Genomic DNA, 17,500 nt, shown 5'->3' with positions numbered 1-17,500 from the left:
ACAGAGAGAGAGAGAGAGAGAGAGAGAAAGAGAGAGAGAGAGAGAGCGTGTGTGAGTGTGCGTGTGTGTGTGTGTGTGTGTGTGTGTGCCTGTCTGTCTGTGTGTCTGTGTGTCTGGCTGGCTGGCTGGCTGGCTGTCTGTCTTTCTGTTGTGATTCACGAGCCAGAAGAAAAAACAAGCTACGTTAATTGTCGAATTTTCGTTGTGTTTGATGCAAAAGATAGCCACACACGGGGCTGGACGACAAAACGAGAGGTGTTAAAGCTATCCACCATGCATGTATATGAAGTGCTGTTCACATGGCACACTTGCAACCAACGTGTCACCTTCAGTCGTTTGAAAATCGCTCCCGAGTCGTTGAGGCCGAGTCGGCGAAAAGTGTGCCATGTGAACAGCCCCAGCGATTTATACGGGACCCGTGCCAGACTCGTCAGCGACTCCAAAACTCAGTTGAGCACTACCCGACTCGGCCGTGACTCGTCAGCGACTCCAAAACTCAGTTGAGCACTGCCCGACTCGGCCGTGACTCGTCAGCGATTTTGTCCAGACTTTTCTTATCGCGCTTACTGATTGGTTAGCTCTAGCCTTCCCTTCTCCGGAAAACAACGAGGACGTCCGGACAATCCCGAAAGGCTAAGTCTGGCGAGAATCGCCGCTTAAAACTAGTTTGCCAGTTTGTGCTGTTTACATAGGCAGCAGTATTGATTTGACTTGCCGCCGACTTAAATCGCTTGAACGTTGGTGACAAGCTGTTTGCACGTGTGTCATGTGAACACTACATTGGGGTGTGCACGTTAAATATCCCACGATTGACAAAAGGGTCTTTCCTGGTAAAATTGTATAGGCATAGATAAAAAAAATGTCCACCAAAATACCCGTGTGACTTGGAATAATAGGCCGTGAAAAGTAGGATATGCGCCGAAATGGCTGGGATCTGCTGGTCGATGTGAATGCGTGATGTATTGTGTAAAAACAATTCCATCTCACACTGCATAAATAGATCCCTGCGCCTTGAGTCCGAGTCTGGAGATACGCGCGCGATATAAGACTTCATATAACAATAACTTAAGCGTAGGCAGCAAAACACGATGCCATTGCCATCCAGGGTCACGTTGTCACTAGGTGGGTGCAGGTAAAGAGGAGCTAAACGTGATAATTATGGTATTTGTATTGTTGACCAACAGCTGACATTTGACACAGATCGAGACAGTCAGTGTTCCTCGAGGTGATCAATGATTGTCGAGATCTGTGTAAAATGTCTTATCCCCCCCTCTGCTTCTTTCTCTCTGTAAACTTGTAGGGGTAGTTATTTTTCGATAATGACCCAGCAACCAAACAACGACCCAGCAACAGCCTGAATCCTCGATAGTGCAATGGGTTGAGAAGTTGTTCTGTTTCGGTACTACTTTTTGCGACTGAAAAGTTCCGAACGCTCTAACGTACGAAGTATACATCTCTGGAGCAAACAATACAAACATACCGCATTTAAATTAACAACTACAGGCCTGAACACATGAATCTTCATATAAAATCCATGAGTTCGGTTGTTTTCTGAATCTAGATTTGCCGTGCTCAAACGTTCATCACAAGCGATTTCCCGCAAGGCAATTAACTCATACTTTGTCTAGCGACAAGAGTAGTTCCCCTTCTTTTCACTCAGTCTCTTCGACAACAGACTGCAATCCGACGGTCAGTTTTCAACAATATTTCATTTAATAAACAGATCACACGCAACCAAATGCACACATCTCATCAATTTAAACAACATAAAGCGGTTTCATACACTATTTTCCCCAGAAAACTGAACTTCATACAGTTTTTAACGTTGGAACACGGGTGCAAAAGTTCGTCTGCTAGTCCCATTTGACGAAAGAACATTATCCTAAGCGATACCAAAACATATACAGAACACACAATATCTGCCTTTGCCGCCACAGCAGAATAACAGCATATCTGTGTACTTGATTTTAGTCCAAATTAGGAAAACTGACAAGAAGTGTTAACAGAATGGAATGATTTGCACGGAACTATACAACCGCGCATTAATCGATCGCCTGCGCAGGTTGACTGGTTGAGTGAATAGGATTCGATCAAACTTTCGCAAAAAAACTCCTGTTTTCTTTGAATAACTGAAGAAAGGAGGAATAAAGAGGTTACACACCTCGTCTCAGTGATTATAAAAAATAATGGTCTCAGTTCGCGGTCATGAAAAAGCTCGCTAAAGCTCGCATTTTTCATGATCCGCTAACTTCGACCATTATTTTTAATAATCACTGAGACTCGGCGTGTAACCTCTACATATTTTGGTCAAAAAAACTAATAACATTTATGTATCGATCGATTCTGATTCAAATGCCTGTTTATGTGTATGATTGAACACAGACATGCACGATTTTGTAGTCTCGGCTGGCCGCCTAAAAATGAAGTTTTGTCGGCCTCTGACGTCACATGGCTCAAAGAAGGGAAATCCAGTGTTCAATCGATACATACAACTCATGAAAGTAATTGTGCGGATATTTTTGAATTCATGGCGGGGTCTGTATATCATTGTTATAAAGCTCCACTCCTTCTTGTGATTACTGTTACATATATACCCGGATGACGGGCGAAGTGGCGTAGTGGATAAGTCATCGGCCTCCCAATCAGAAGGTCGGCCGTGGCTGCCTGATTGGTTAATGGTGGAGATTTGTCCGATCTCCCGGCCCAGGTGAACTTATGTACAGACCTGCTTATAGCGCCTTATCCCCCTTCGTGTGTACACGCTTGCACAAGTCCAAGTGCAGACGGAAAAGATCCTGTAATCCATGTCAGAGTTCGGTGGGTTATACAAACACGAATAATACCCAGCATGCTACCCCTGAAATCGGCGAATGGCTGCCTGAATGGCGGAGTCAGAACGGTCATACACGTAAAGAATTACTCGTGCAAAAACATGAGTGAACGTGGGAGATTCAGCTTATGAACGAAGAAGAAGAAGAAGAAGATGACAAAGAAGAATATCCGGGTGTTTTGTTTACGCGAGTTAATGACACATTGTAAATAAAGGGACACTCCTGTCCGTGAACTCAGATGTGGGCAGACTGTGACGTGAATACAGTTGGGCTCATCGTGTCAGATGTGGGCAGACTGTGACGTGAATACGGTTGGGGTCATCGTGTCAGATGTGGGCAGACTGTGACGTGAATACAGTTGGGGTCATCGTGTCAGATGTGGGCAGACTGTGACGTGAATACGGTTGAGGTCATCGTGTCAGATGTGGGCAGGCTGTGATGTGAATACAGTTGGGGTCATCGTGTCAGATGTGGGCAGGCTGTGACGTGAATACAGTTGGGGTCATCGTGTCAGATGTGGGCAGGCTGTGACGTGAATACAGTTGTGGTCATCGTGTCAGATGTGGGCAGGCTGTGACGTGAATACAGTTGGGGTCATCGTGTCAGATGTGGGCAGGCTGTGACGTCAATACAGTTGGGGTCATCGTGTCAGATGTGGGCAGGCTGTGACGTGAATACAGTTGAGGTCATCGTGTCAGATGTGGGCAGGCTGTGACGTGAATACAGTTGAGGTCATCGTGTCAGATGTGGGCAGGCTGTGACGTGAATACAGTTGGGGTCATCGTGTCAGATGTGGGCAGGCTGTGACGTGAATACAGTTGAGGTTATCGTGTCAGATGTGGGCAGGCTGTGACGTGAATACAGTTGGGGTCATCGTGTCAGATGTAGGCAGGCTGTGACGTGAATACAGTTGGGGTCATCGTGTCAGATGTGGGCAGGCTGTGACGTGAATACAGTTGAGGTTATCGTGTCAGATGTGGGCAGGCTGTGACGTGAATACAGTTGAGGTCATCGTGTCAGATGTGGGCAGGCTGTGACGTGAATACAGTTGGGGTCATCGTGTCAGATGTGGGCAGGCTGTGACGTGAATACAGTTGAGGTTATCGTGTCAGATGTGGGCAGGCTGTGACGTGGATACTGTTGGGGTCATCGTGTCAGATGTGGGCAGACTGTGACGTGAATACTGTTGGGGTCATCGTGTCAGATGTGGGCAGGCTGTGACGTGAATACAGTTGGGGTCCTCGTGTCAGATGTGGGCAGACTGTGACGTGAATACAGTTGGGGTCATCGTGTCAGATGTGGGCAGGCTGTGACGTGAATACAGTTGAGGTTATCGTGTCAGATATGGGCAGACTGTGACGTGAATACAGTTTGGGTCATCGTGTCAGATGTGGGCAGGCTGTGACGTGAATACAGTTGGGGTCATCGTGTCAGATGTGAGCAGGCTGTGACGTGAATACAGTTGAGGTTATCGTGTCAGATGTGGGCAGGCTGTGACGTGAATACAGTTGGGGTCATCGTGTCAGATGTGGGCAGGCTGTGACGTGAATACAGTTGGGGTCATCGTGTCAGATGTGGGCAGGCTGTGACGTGAATACAGTTGGGGTCATCGTGTCAGATGTGGGCAGGCTGTGACGTGAATACAGTTGGGGTCATCGTGTCAGATGTGGGCAGACTGTGACGTGAATACTGTTGGGCTCATCGTGTCAGATGTGGGCAGGCTGTGACGTGAATACAGTTGGGGTCATCGTGTCAGATGTGGGCAGGCTGTGACGTGAATATTGTTGGGGTCATCGTGTCAGATGTGGGCAGGCTGTGACGTGAATACAGTTGGGGTCATCGTGTCAGATGTGGGCAGGCTGTGACGTGAATACTGTTGAGGTTATCGTGTCAGATATGGGCAGACTGTGACGTGAATACAGTTTGGGTCATCGTGTCAGATGTGGGCAGGCTGTGACGTGAATACAGTTGGGGTCATCGTGTCAGATGTGGGCAGGCTGTGACGTGAATACTGTTGAGGTTATCGTGTCAGATGTGGGCAGGCTGTGACGTGAATACAGTTGGGGTCATCGTGTCAGATGTGGGCAGGCTGTGACGTGAATACTGTTGAGGTTATCGTGTCAGATGTGGGCAGGCTGTGACGTGAATACGGTTGGGGTCATCGTGTCAGATGTGGGCAGACTGTGACGTGAATACTGTTGGGCTCATCGTGTCAGATGTGGGCAGGCTGTGACGTGAATACAGTTGGGGTCATCGTGTCAGATGTGGGCAGGCTGTGACGTGAATACAGTTGAGGTCATCGTGTCAGATGTGGGCAGGCTGTGACGTGAATACAGTTGGGGTCATCGTGTCAGATGTGGGCAGGCTGTGACGTGAATACAGTTGGGGTCATCGTGTCAGATGTGGGCAGGCTGTGACGTGAATACAGTTGAGGTTCATCGTGTCAGATGTGGGCAGGCTGTGACGTGAATACAGTTGGGGTCATCGTGTCAGATGTGGGCAGGCTGTGACGTGAATACAGTTGAGGTTATCGTGTCAGATGTGGGCAGGCTGTGACGTGAATACAGTTGAGGTCATCGTGTCAGATGTGGGCAGGCTGTGACGTGAATACAGTTGGGGTCATCGTGTCAGATGTGAGCAGACTGTGACGTGAATACAGTTGGGGTCATCGTGTCAGATGTGGGCAGGCTGTGACGTGGATACAGTTGGGGTCATCGTGTCAGATGTGGGCAGGCTGTGACGTGAATACAGTTGAGGTTATCGTGTCAGATGTGGGCAGGCTGTGACGTGAATACAGTTGGGGTCATCGTGTCAGATGTGGGCAGGCTGTGACGTGAATACTGTTGGGGTCATCGTGTAAGATGTGGGCAGGCTGTGACGTGAATACAGTTGGGGTCATCGTGTCAGATGTGGGCAGGCTGTGACGTGAATACAGTTGAGGTCATCGTGTCAGATATGGGCAGGCTGTGACGTGAATACTGTTGGGGTCATCGTGTCAGATGTGGGCAGGCTGTGACGTGAATACAGTTGGGGTCATCGTGTCAGATGTGGGCAGGCTGTGACGTGAATACAGTTGGGGTCATCGTGTCAGATGTGGGCAGGCTGTGACGTGAATACAGTTGAGGTCATCGTGTCAGATGTGGGCAGGCTGTGACGTGAATACAGTTGGGGTCATCGTGTCAGATGTGGGAAGGCTGTGACGTGGATACTGTTGGGGTCATCGTGTCAGATGTGGGCAGGCTGTGACGTGAATACAGTTGAGGTCATCGTGTCAGATGTGGGCAGGCTGTGACGTGAATACAGTTGGGGTCATCGTGTCAGATGTGGGCAGGCTGTGACGTGGATACTGTCATGTTGGGGTCATCGTGTCAGATGTGGGCAGACTGTGACGTGGATACAGTTGGGGTCATCGTGTCAGATGTGGGCAGGCTGTGACGTGAATACAGTTGGGGTCATCGTGTCAGATGTGGGCAGGCTGTGACGTGAATACAGTTGGGGTCATCGTGTCAGATGTGGGCAGGCTGTGACGTGAATACAGTTGGGGTCATCGTGTCAGATGTGGGCAGGCTGTGACGTGAATACAGTTGGGGTCATCGTGTCAGATGTGGGCAGGCTGTGACGTGGATACAGTGGGGCTCATCGTGTCAGATGTGGGCAGGCTGTGACGTGGATACGGTTGGGGTCATCGTGTCAGATGTGGGCAGGCTGTGACGTGAATACGGTTGGGGTCATCGTGTCAGATGTGGGCAGACTGTGACGTGAATACGGTTGGGGTCATCGTGTCAGATGTGGGCAGACTGTGACGTGAATACAGTTGGGCTCATCGTGTCAGATGTGGGCAGACTGTGACGTGAATACGGTTGGGGTCATCGTGTCAGATGTGGGCAGACTGTGACGTGAATACTGTTGGGGTCATCGTGTCAGATGTGGGCAGACTGTGACGTGAATACAGTTGGGGTCATCGTGTCAGATGTGGGCAGACTGTGACGTGAATACAGTTGGGGTCATCGTGTAAGATGTGGGCAGGCTGTGACGTGAATACAGTGGGGCTCATCGTGTCAGATGTGGGCAGGCTGTGACGTGAATACAGTTGAGATCATCGTGTCAGATGTCGGCAGGCTGTGACGTGAATACAGTTGAGGTCATCGTGTCAGATGTGGGCAGGCTGTGACGTGAATACAGTTGAGGTCATCGTGTCGGATGTGGGCAGGCTGTGACGTGGATACAGTTGGGGTCATCGTGTCAGATGTGGGCAGGCTGTGACGTGAATACAGTTGAGGTCATCGTGTCAGATGTGGGCAGACTGTGACGTGAATACAGTTGAGGTCATCGTGTCAGATGTGGGCAGGCTGTGACGTGGATACAGTTGGGGTCATCGTGTCAAATGTGGGCAGACTGTGACGTGAATACAGTTGGGGTCATCGTGTCAGATATGGGCAGGCTGTGACGTGAATACAGTTGAGGTCATCGTGTCAGATGTGGGCAGACTGTGACGTGAATACAGTTGGGGTCATCGTGTCAGATGTGGGCAGACTGTGACGTGAATACAGTTGGGGTCATCGTGTCAGATGTGGGCAGGCTGTGACGTGAATACAGTTGGGGTCATCGTGTCAGATGTGGGCAGACTGTGACGTGAATACAGTTGGGGTCATCGTGTCAGATGTGGGCAGACTGTGACGTGAATACAGTTGGGCTCATCGTGTCAGATGTGGGCAGGCTCTGACGTGAAGGAAGACCATCCTCCACTTGGTCACATACTGAAGCTAATCAGCCTCTGTGCGCAGAGGGGTTCATTTAGTTTTATTTCCATTTTGATGAATTCATTTGAAATGAAGCCACTAAAAGCTGTATAACAAAATAATGTATTCTAAACAAAAGTCCAACTGACAACAGCAAGCGGTCATGGAGTTGATTTGTGGTATGTGACTACGTGGACGGGTGGTCTTGTCCCTTGTACAAGCCTGGTAGGATCCAAGACGGTCACACACTAGTACAACGTCAACAGTCTTGCTGTCCGCTGCGTACCGTGGCCATGTGTGATTGATGATGTACCAGGCCCCCCAGACTGTGCGTACCGTGGCCATGTGTGATTGATGGTGTACCAGGTCCCCCAGACTGTGCGTACCGTGGCCATGTGTGGTTGATGGTGTACCAGGCCCCCCAGACTGTGCGTACCGTGGCCATGTGTGGTTGATGGTGTACCAGGCCCCCCAGACAGTGCGTACCATGGCCATGTGTGATTGATGATGTACCAGGCCCCCCAGACTGTGCGTACCGTGGCCACGTGTGGTTGATGATGTACCAGGCCCCCCAGACTGTGCGTACCGTGGCCATGTGTGATTGATGGTGTACCAGGCCCCCCAGACTGTGCGTACCGTGGCCATGTGTGATTGTTGATGTACCAGGCCCCCCAGACTGTGCGTACCGTAGCCATGTGTGGTTGATGGTGTACCAGGTCCCCCAGACTGTGCGTACCGTGGCCATGTGTGGTTGATGGTGTACCAGGCCCCCCAGACTGTGCGTACCGTGGCCACGTGTGGTTGATGGTGTACCAGGCCCCCCAGACTGTGCGTACCGTGGCCATGTGTGATTGATGGTGTACCAGGTCCCCCAGACTGTGCGTACCGTGGCCACGTGTGGTTGATGGTGTACCAGGCCCCCCAGACTGTGCGTACCGTGGCCATGTGTGATTGATGGTGTACCAGGCCCCCCAGACTGTGCGTACCGTGGCCATGTGTGATTGATGATGTACCAGGCCCCCAAGACTGTGCGTACCGTGGCCATGTGTGATTGATGGTGTACCGAGCCCCCCAGACTGTGCGTACCGTGGCCATGTGTGATTGATGGTGTACCGAGCCCCCCAGACTGTGCGTACCGTGGCCATGTGTGATTGATGGTGTACCAGGCCCCCAGACTGGGCGTACCGTGGCCAGTTGTGATTGATGGTGTATCAGGCCCCCAAGACTGTGCGTACCGTGGCCATGTGTGATTGATGGTGTATCAGGCCCCCAAGACTGTGCGTACCGTGGCCATGTGTGATTGATGATGTACCAGGCCCCCCAGACTGTAGGTACCGTGGCCATGTGTGATTGATGGTGTACCGAGCCCCCCAGACTGTGCGTACCGTGGCCATGTGTGATTGATGGTGTACCAGGCCCCCCAGACTGTGCGTACCGTGGCCATGTGTGATTGATGATGTACCAGGCCCCCCAGACTGTGCGTACCGTGGCCATGTGTGATTGATGGTGTACCGAGCCCCCCAGACTGTGCGTACCGTGGCCATGTGTGATTGATGGTGTACCAGGCCCCCCAGACTGTGCGTACCGTGGCCATGTGTGATTGATGATGTACCAGGCCCCCCAGACTGTGCGTACCGTGGCCATGTGTGATTGATGGTGTACCAGGCCCCCCCAGACTGTGCGTACCGTGGCCATGTGTGATTGATGATGTACCAGGCCCCCCAGACTGTGCGTACCGTGGCCATGTGTGATTGATGGTGTACCGAGCCCCCCAGACTGTGCGTACCGTGGCCATGTGTGATTGATGATGTACCAGGCCCCCCAGACTGTGCGTACCGTGGCCATGTGTGATTGATGGTGTACCAGGCCCCCCAGACTGTGCGTACCGTGGCCATGTGTGATTGATGGTGTACCAGGCCCCCCAGACTGTGTGTACCGTGGCCATGTGTGATTGATGGTGTACCAGCCCCCCCGGACTGTGCGTAACGTGGCCATGTGTGATTGATGGTGTACCAGGTCCCCCAGACTGTGCGTACCGTGGCCATGTGTGATTGATGGTGTACCAGGCCCCCCAGACTGTGTGTACCGTGGCCATGTGTGATTGATGGTGTACCAGCCCCCCCGGACTGTGCGTAACGTGGCCATGTGTGATTGATTGTGTACCAGGTCCCCCAGACTGTGCGTACCGTGGCCATGTGTGATTGATGGTGTACCAGCCCCCCCGGACTGTGTGTACCGTGGCCATGTGTGATTGATGGTGTACCAGCCCCCCCGGACTGTGCGTAACGTGGCCATGTGTGATTGATGGTGTACCAGGTCCCCCAGACTGTGCGTACCGTGGCCATGTGTGATTGATGGTGTACCAGCCCCCCCGGACTGTGCGTAACGTGGCCATGTGTGATTGATGGTGTACCAGGCCCCCCAGACTGTGCGTACCGTGGCCATGTGTGATTGATGGTGTACCAGGCCCCCCAGACTGTGCGTACCGTGGCCATGTGTGATTGATGGTGTACCAGGCCCCCCAGACTGTGCGTACCGTGGCCATGTGTGATTGATGGTGTACCGGGCCCCCCAGACTGTGCGTACCGTGGCCATGTGTGGTTGATGGTGTACCGGGTCCCCCACTCGGACTGTGCGTACCGTGGCCATGTGTGATTGATGGTGTACCAGGCCCCCCAGACTGTGCGTACCGTGGCCATGTGTGATTGATGGTGTACCAGGTCCCCCAGACTGTGCGTACCGTGGCCATGTGTGATTGATGGTGTACCAGCCCCCCCGGACTGTGCGTAACGTGGCCATGTGTGATTGATGGTGTACCAGGTCCCCCAGACTGTGCGTACCGTGGCCATGTGTGATTGATGATGTACCAGGTCCCCCAGACTGTGCGTACCGTGGCCATGTGTGATTGATGGTGTACCAGGCCCCCCAGACTGTGTGTACCGTGGCCATGTGTGATTGATGGTGTACCAGGCCCCCCAGACTGTGCGTACCGTGGCCATGTGTGATTGATGATGTACCAGGCCCCCCAGACTGTGCGTACCGTGGCCATGTGTGATTGATGGTGTACCAGGCCCCCCAGACTGTGCGTACCGTGGCCATGTGTGATTGATGATGTACCAGGCCCCCCAGACTGTGCGTACCGTGGCCATGTGTGATTGATGGTGTACCGAGCCCCCCAGACTGTGCGTACCGTGGCCATGTGTGATTGATGATGTACCAGGCCCCCCAGACTGTGCGTACCGTGGCCATGTGTGATTGATGATGTACCAGGCCCCCCAGACTGTGCGTACCGTGGCCATGTGTGATTGATGGTGTACCAGGTCCCCCAGACTGTGCGTAACGTGGCCATGTGTGATTGATGGTGTACCAGGCCCCCCAGACTGTGCGTACCGTGGCCATGTGTGATTGATGGTGTACCAGGCCCCCCAGACTGTGCGTACCGTGGCCATGTGTGATTGATGGTGTACCGGGCCCCCCAGACTGTGCGTACCGTGGCCATGTGTGTTGATGGTGTACCGGGTCCCCCACTCGGACTGTGCGTACCGTGGCCATGTGTGATTGATGGTGTACCAGGCCCCCCAGACTGTGCGTACCGTGGCCATGTGTGATTGATGGTGTACCAGGCCCCCCAGACTGTGCGTACCGTGGCCATGTGTGATTGATGGTGTACCAGGCCCCCCAGACTCTGCGTACCGTGGCCATGTGTGATTGATGATGTACCAGGCCCCCCAGACTGTGCGTACCGTGGCCATGTGTGATTGATGGTGTACCAGGTCCCCCAGACTGTGCGTACCGTGGCCATGTGTGATTGATGGTGTACCAGGCCCCCAGATTGTGTGTACCGTGGCCATGTGTGATTGATGGTGTACCAGGCCCCCCAGACTGTGCGTACCGTGGCCATGTGTGATTGATGATGTACCAGGCCCCCCAGACTGTGCGTACCGTGGCCATGTGTGATTGATGGTGTACCAGGCCCCCCAGATTGTGTGTACCGTGGCCATGTGTGATTGATGATGTACCAGGCCCCCCAGACTGTGTGTACCGTGGCCATGTGTGGTTGATGGTGTACCAGGCCCCCCACTCGGACTGTGCGTACCGTGGCCATGTGTGATTGATGGTGTACCAGGCCCCCCAGACTGTGCGTACCGTGGCCATGTGTGATTGATGGTGTACCAGGCCCCCCAGACTGTGCGTACCGTGGCCATGTGTGATTGATGGTGTACCAGGCCCCCCAGACTGTGCGTAACGTGGCCATGTGTGATTGATGGTGTACCAGGTCCCCCAGACTGTGTGTACCGTGGCCATGTGTGATTGATGGTGTACCAGGCCCCCCAGACTGTGTGTACCGTGGCCATGTGTGATTGATGGTGTACCAGGCCCCCCAGACTGTGCGTACCGTGGCCATGTGTGATTGATGGTGTACCAGGCCCCCCAGATTGTGTGTACCGTGGCCATGTGTGATTGATGGTGTACCAGGTCCCCCAGACTGTGCGTACCGTGGCCATGTGTGATTGATGGTGTACCATGCCCCCCAGACTGTGCGTACCGTGGCCATGTGTGATTGATGGTGTACCAGGCTCCCCAGATTGTGTGTACCGTGGCCATGTGTGATTGATGGTGTACCAGGTCCCCCAGACTGTGCGTACCGTGGCCATGTGTGATTGATGGTGTACCAGGCCCCCCAGACTGTGCGTACCGTGGCCATGTGTGATTGATGGTGTACCAGGCCCCCCCAGACTGTGCGTACCGTGGCCATGTGTGGTTGATGGTGTACCAGGCCCCCCAGACTGTGCGTACCGTGGCCATGTGTGATTGATGGTGTACCAGGCCCCCCAGACTGTGCGTACCGTGGCCATGTGTGGTTGATGGTGTACCAGGGCTCCCCAGATCTGCGGCCTACACGCACTGGAAGCCGCAAACACGTACTACAAATGTATTAAGGGGGTCCCGGGACGCACTTCATTTACGTAAAAGTAGGTAATATTTTCAGACTGTAGTAACGCCTACGAGTTAACATGTCTTGAATATTCCGATAAAAATAAGACTCATCACATTCCACTACTCGTCATGACATTCCACTACTCGTCATCACATTCCACTACTCGTCATCACATTCCACTACTCGTCATCACATCCCACTACTCGTCATCACATTCCACTACTCGTCATCACATTCTACTACTCGTCATCACAAAGTGTTAGCAGTACACCCAGGGCTTTGAGACCCTTGGAGGTTTGTTACTCTCTATAACTCCAATGAGGGGGTCCATGGACCCCCTAAAGTGTCAGAGTGGGGTCCTGGGACCCTCTAGGTGAGGCAGACGATGTTGAACGAAACCAATACAACAAGAGGCGAAGTCTTCAAGGCTCACGTAAGAAATCGACAAACAGTAACACAAACCCAATCACTCCGTCACACATACACACACACACAGTAAGCATAGGTGACACGGTGCAAGAGTGGGAGACACTAGATGATCTGTCTGTCTGTAGCCTACTTACGGGGACACGACTGCCAGATGGCCAGATCGACACTGCGCTTTCGACAGCGCTTCCTCGCGCAGACACTGGAAACACGCTGTGTAGATTAACCTGTAGGAAATCTCCTTTGGTATCCTCTTTACCTATTTTTCTGGAACTACGAAATCGAACAATGTGAAATCGTCTTCTCCGAATCGGCGAACTGCAGCTCGGTGATAACTTTATCTATACCACAATCATTCACGCGATCTGACCTAACCTTGACCCCTGACCTGGTCTACATACCACACACGACACAAACCAGTCAGCTGTTTTTACCCCCCAAAAAAACCCACCACCCGTTTTCTTTGGATACACACTTTAACTACATACGTGCCGACGAAATGTTGATCATTGCTTCAATACTTTGAAGCTGTTGCTTGAATAATAACCAGGTAAAATTAGTATTTTGGTGTTCAGTCAAATGTTAAAGTTTCTACCACAGACATACATACATACGCACGCACGCACGCACGCACAGACAGACAAAAGTTAGCATCGCATAGGCTACACTTACGTGAGCCAAAAAACAGCGTGAAGAAGTGCCAATGTCGCGGGATCGGCAAACGCTGCCCGTCTCGTGAAATCAGCTGCGGTTTACGATAAATGCGTAAAGGCATGTAACGTTTTCCCGTTTACCAAACATGTGGCAGCCAGTCCGCAACTTGTTGTGTGTTGCCAAAACATCGCGTTGTGTTGGTTTAAGCGTGTTTTTATTAATTTCTTGTATACATGTTATAATTTTACAGTAACAACATTAAGAACGTTAACAAGCAGACTGCTTATGGACACGTTCCAAAACTAATAATCAATACACATTCTGATAACAAGACATGGCAAACAAGTGATAACTTCAACCCTTTTCTTTCAAAATATTTCATAATATTTTATACAAATAAAGAGAGAGAGAGAGAGAGAGAGAGAGAGAGAGAGAGAGAGAGAGAGAGAGAGAGAGAGAGAGAGAGAGAGAGAGAGAGAGAGAGAGAGAGAGAGAGAGAGAGAGAATGCTTTGCTACATCTATTGCTGTCACTGTTAATGTAATATCAGCCGAAGCGATCAGTTGACATAACGTAATCTTGTACAGCAGAAAATATTTTCGTATTCAAAGATATAGTTATCGCGTTGTGTTGATCGGATGAGCAGAACTGATAACATGCACGAAACACGACATGTCGCCATAACTTGTCGATTATTGCGATGTCTATCCATTCCAGCATCTAGCTGTCTACATTCGGTTATACCCAAGGCATTTGAGAACTTCAAAGCACACAATCGGCTGCCGATTTCGCGAAAAGGGCAATTTAAGTAGTCTTTACGTATTTTTGACACAACGTTGCAGCCCTTGCGAAATAGTAAGCGTTTTGCACAAAAATGGGCAAACATTTCGTCGATTTTGCGAATTCACCAGTTCCGTGAAATGGACACGACAATAACAATAACAATGACAGCACTTTATTGTCCATTAAAATGAATACATTAAAACACGTCTAACCTGCCTGTCAACAAAATACACTTCTTCTTCTTCTTCAGCGTTCCAGAATTGTCTGGTCACGTGTGAGCTCGTTTGCCCATTTGGGTTCCCCACACTATACTCTGAGAGCATAGTCAGCTCACTCCGCTTTCGTTGAGTAGGCATGCTGGGTATTTTCGTGTTTCCATAACCCACCGAACTCGGACATGGATTACAGGATCTTTTCCGTAGGCACTTGTTGTTCTTGTGCTTGCGTGTACACACGAAGGGGGTTAAGTCACTAGCAAGTTGACCTGAGAGATCGAAAAAAAATAATAATACACTGATTTGTAGAGACGATGTTGCAGGCAATCCGACGTCGTCATTTCAACTTCCCTAAGTCTTGTGTCCGCCCGACCCTTTAGGTGGCGACGTCGTCATTTCAACCTCCCTAATTCTTGTGTCCGCCCGACCCTTTAGGTGGCGACGAGTGAGCGGCAAATTGGCGAGCCTCGTTTAGAGCGACACCACGTCACAGATCGTCCTGCGGGCAACTCCCGAATACAGACGCTGGTGGGAGGTGAGAATTACCTCCCCATCATGGAGACACCTCTCGGGAAATCTCGCGCGATTATGCGACATTTCCGGTCCGTGATTTGTGTCCTTGGCTCTGCCTGGGAAGATGTGGATCTTGCATGTGCGAGACAGAGATTGTTGCGTGCATGAGCAGGGCTGGGAGGATGAGAGGGGGTGAGGGTTGGGGTGGGGGGTGTCGGCTGAAGCTTGTTTGATCTGTCTTTTGCGGTCACTGGCTTGTCTGTAGTTGGAGTTGACGCTGACTGGATTCAGTCTACAATCCGCCAATACTGAATAGCGGTTGGCTTTACGATGTGTCCGCAATAGACCTTTTCGGTATCTGAGCAGCTCTCGCGAGACACGCTCTTTGTTATGCTTTGAACATCGCGAGAACTTCGAACTTTGGCTTGTGCAGCTCGCACGAGATCGCTGTACCGCATGCTTTGCTATGCTCTGAAGTTTGCGAGAGATCACGAGAGCTTGGAATACCGATAGGGTCTATACAGATTGTTTCCCCCTTTGTACAGTGAATTAATATGTTATATACGTTACAGCTCCGAATCATCCATGGTATCGCGTGGTATTTTGTCTCGACGGGGTGAATGAATATAATGAAGTCACTCGAGGCTCTCGACGTCGTCATATTCATTGACCCAGTCTCGACAAAATACCACGCGATATCATGGATGGAGGGGGCTGTAACTTATTATACATCATGTGCACACATGTTACTGTTCGCAGTCCAGTACCTGGTCTCTTTTCAGTTTTTACACCCCCGGTAAAGGGGTGTGTATAGGTTTCGCTCGATGTGTTTGTTTGTTTGTTTGTGTTCGCATATAGATCTCAAGAATGAACGGACCGGGGGTGAACAGGTTCTATACATTCCTGAGACGGTCCTTACAAAAATTGGGACCAGTCAAACACACGGTTAGGGAGTTATTGGTGGATTAAGATTCTACAAGGACTTATAGAGCGACACATTAATGGTCAAAGGGAAATAACCACACTTGTTAGCAGTGCCTGCTCAGTTGGTGGCAGTGAGAATGCTAAGGACGGGGGTGTTTTTCCTACCTCGGAGGAATTTCTTGTTGTTTTCGCCGTTTTCACACGCGAATCGAACGTGATATGGTAACAGGTGGTTTTGTTCTGTATCTTCGGCAAGTCACAAGACACAGTCAAACACGTCTTGCACGTGAGACTCGAAGTCATTGTTCCCGCGCTCTCAAGTGCAATCAACATTGTTTTTTCTACTCAAGAAAAGGCATACATACGGGTTTTTGTTTTAATTATTTGTTGTTAAAGTTCAGTCGGTCCGTTACGCAGTCAACCCACCACAACAACCCCTCCACCCTCCCCCCCCCCCCTCGCCCCTCCCCATATCTATAAACGGAAATTGTTTTGGACACCCACTCAGACAGACCGACAGACTAACAATGTCATCTCTCTACAAACGTCACCGACTCGAATGACACGGTTTTGGCCCGACAAAGCTGTATATTTTAGTAACAGAAAGAAAGCCTTTACCCCCTTTTGCCCCGCACACTGGCATAACAATAACTATCCCAGCTAGTCATCGACTCCAATGACACTTTCTTGTCCCAGAAAGCTGTATCTTTCAGGAAAAGAAAGAAAGCTGTTATCCCCTTCTGCCCCTGACGTAAAAACTACAGTACTGCTTCGAGCTAGCGGGGGCGTGCCGACGTAATTTACGAACAAGTTTACCCGCCACTTTTCTTCCCACCGCCCCCCTCCCTTACAGTTATTTTAGGATAATGTGACAAAAGATTTTCCTGCCCGCCTCGTGACGATCCGGTTCCCCGTCCGGGGAGCAGGTCCGACTGTTTGCACAACTCCAGTCTCCTTTTCCATACTGTATCCCCCACAACTAGCCTCGGCCAGCCCCGGTTCGTCTGAGGACCGCCTCTCGGAAAACGATGGTCTCTGTGTAAAGTGTTTTGATGAGGTCATTAGTGGCTTTTTGTGTGGTTGGGTGGCGTGTGGACCAAGACGGAAAAGTCTCGGTGATCTGGTCATTAGTTGACTTTCTCCCTTGTTCATTGTGCTGTGCTGTGTCTTCCTTCACCCCCCCTCTGGCACTCCACATACTATAATTATAACCCCTTGTGTATGAGCGAAACACTGGTGGCAGTAGTGGGAGGTTGACTGGTTGTTGGCTGCAAGAGTACAAGAGGGGGTGGGGGGAGGGATACAAGGGGTTGGAATGATGTGTATTTTAACGATGTCTGGTTTCCCTGGGTGTTTTTTTGTTTTTACGCCAACAAGACTTTGGGGTGTGCACGTTAAATTGGGGTGTGCACGTTAAAGATCCCATGATTGACAAAAGGGTCTTTCCTGGCAAAATTGTATAGGCATAGATAAAAAA

Source organism: Littorina saxatilis, linkage group LG16, assembly GCF_037325665.1.
Source record: "Littorina saxatilis isolate snail1 linkage group LG16, US_GU_Lsax_2.0, whole genome shotgun sequence".
NCBI classification, from domain to species: Eukaryota; Metazoa; Mollusca; class Gastropoda; order Littorinimorpha; family Littorinidae; genus Littorina; species Littorina saxatilis.
Note: the sequence above shows the minus strand (reverse complement) of the source record.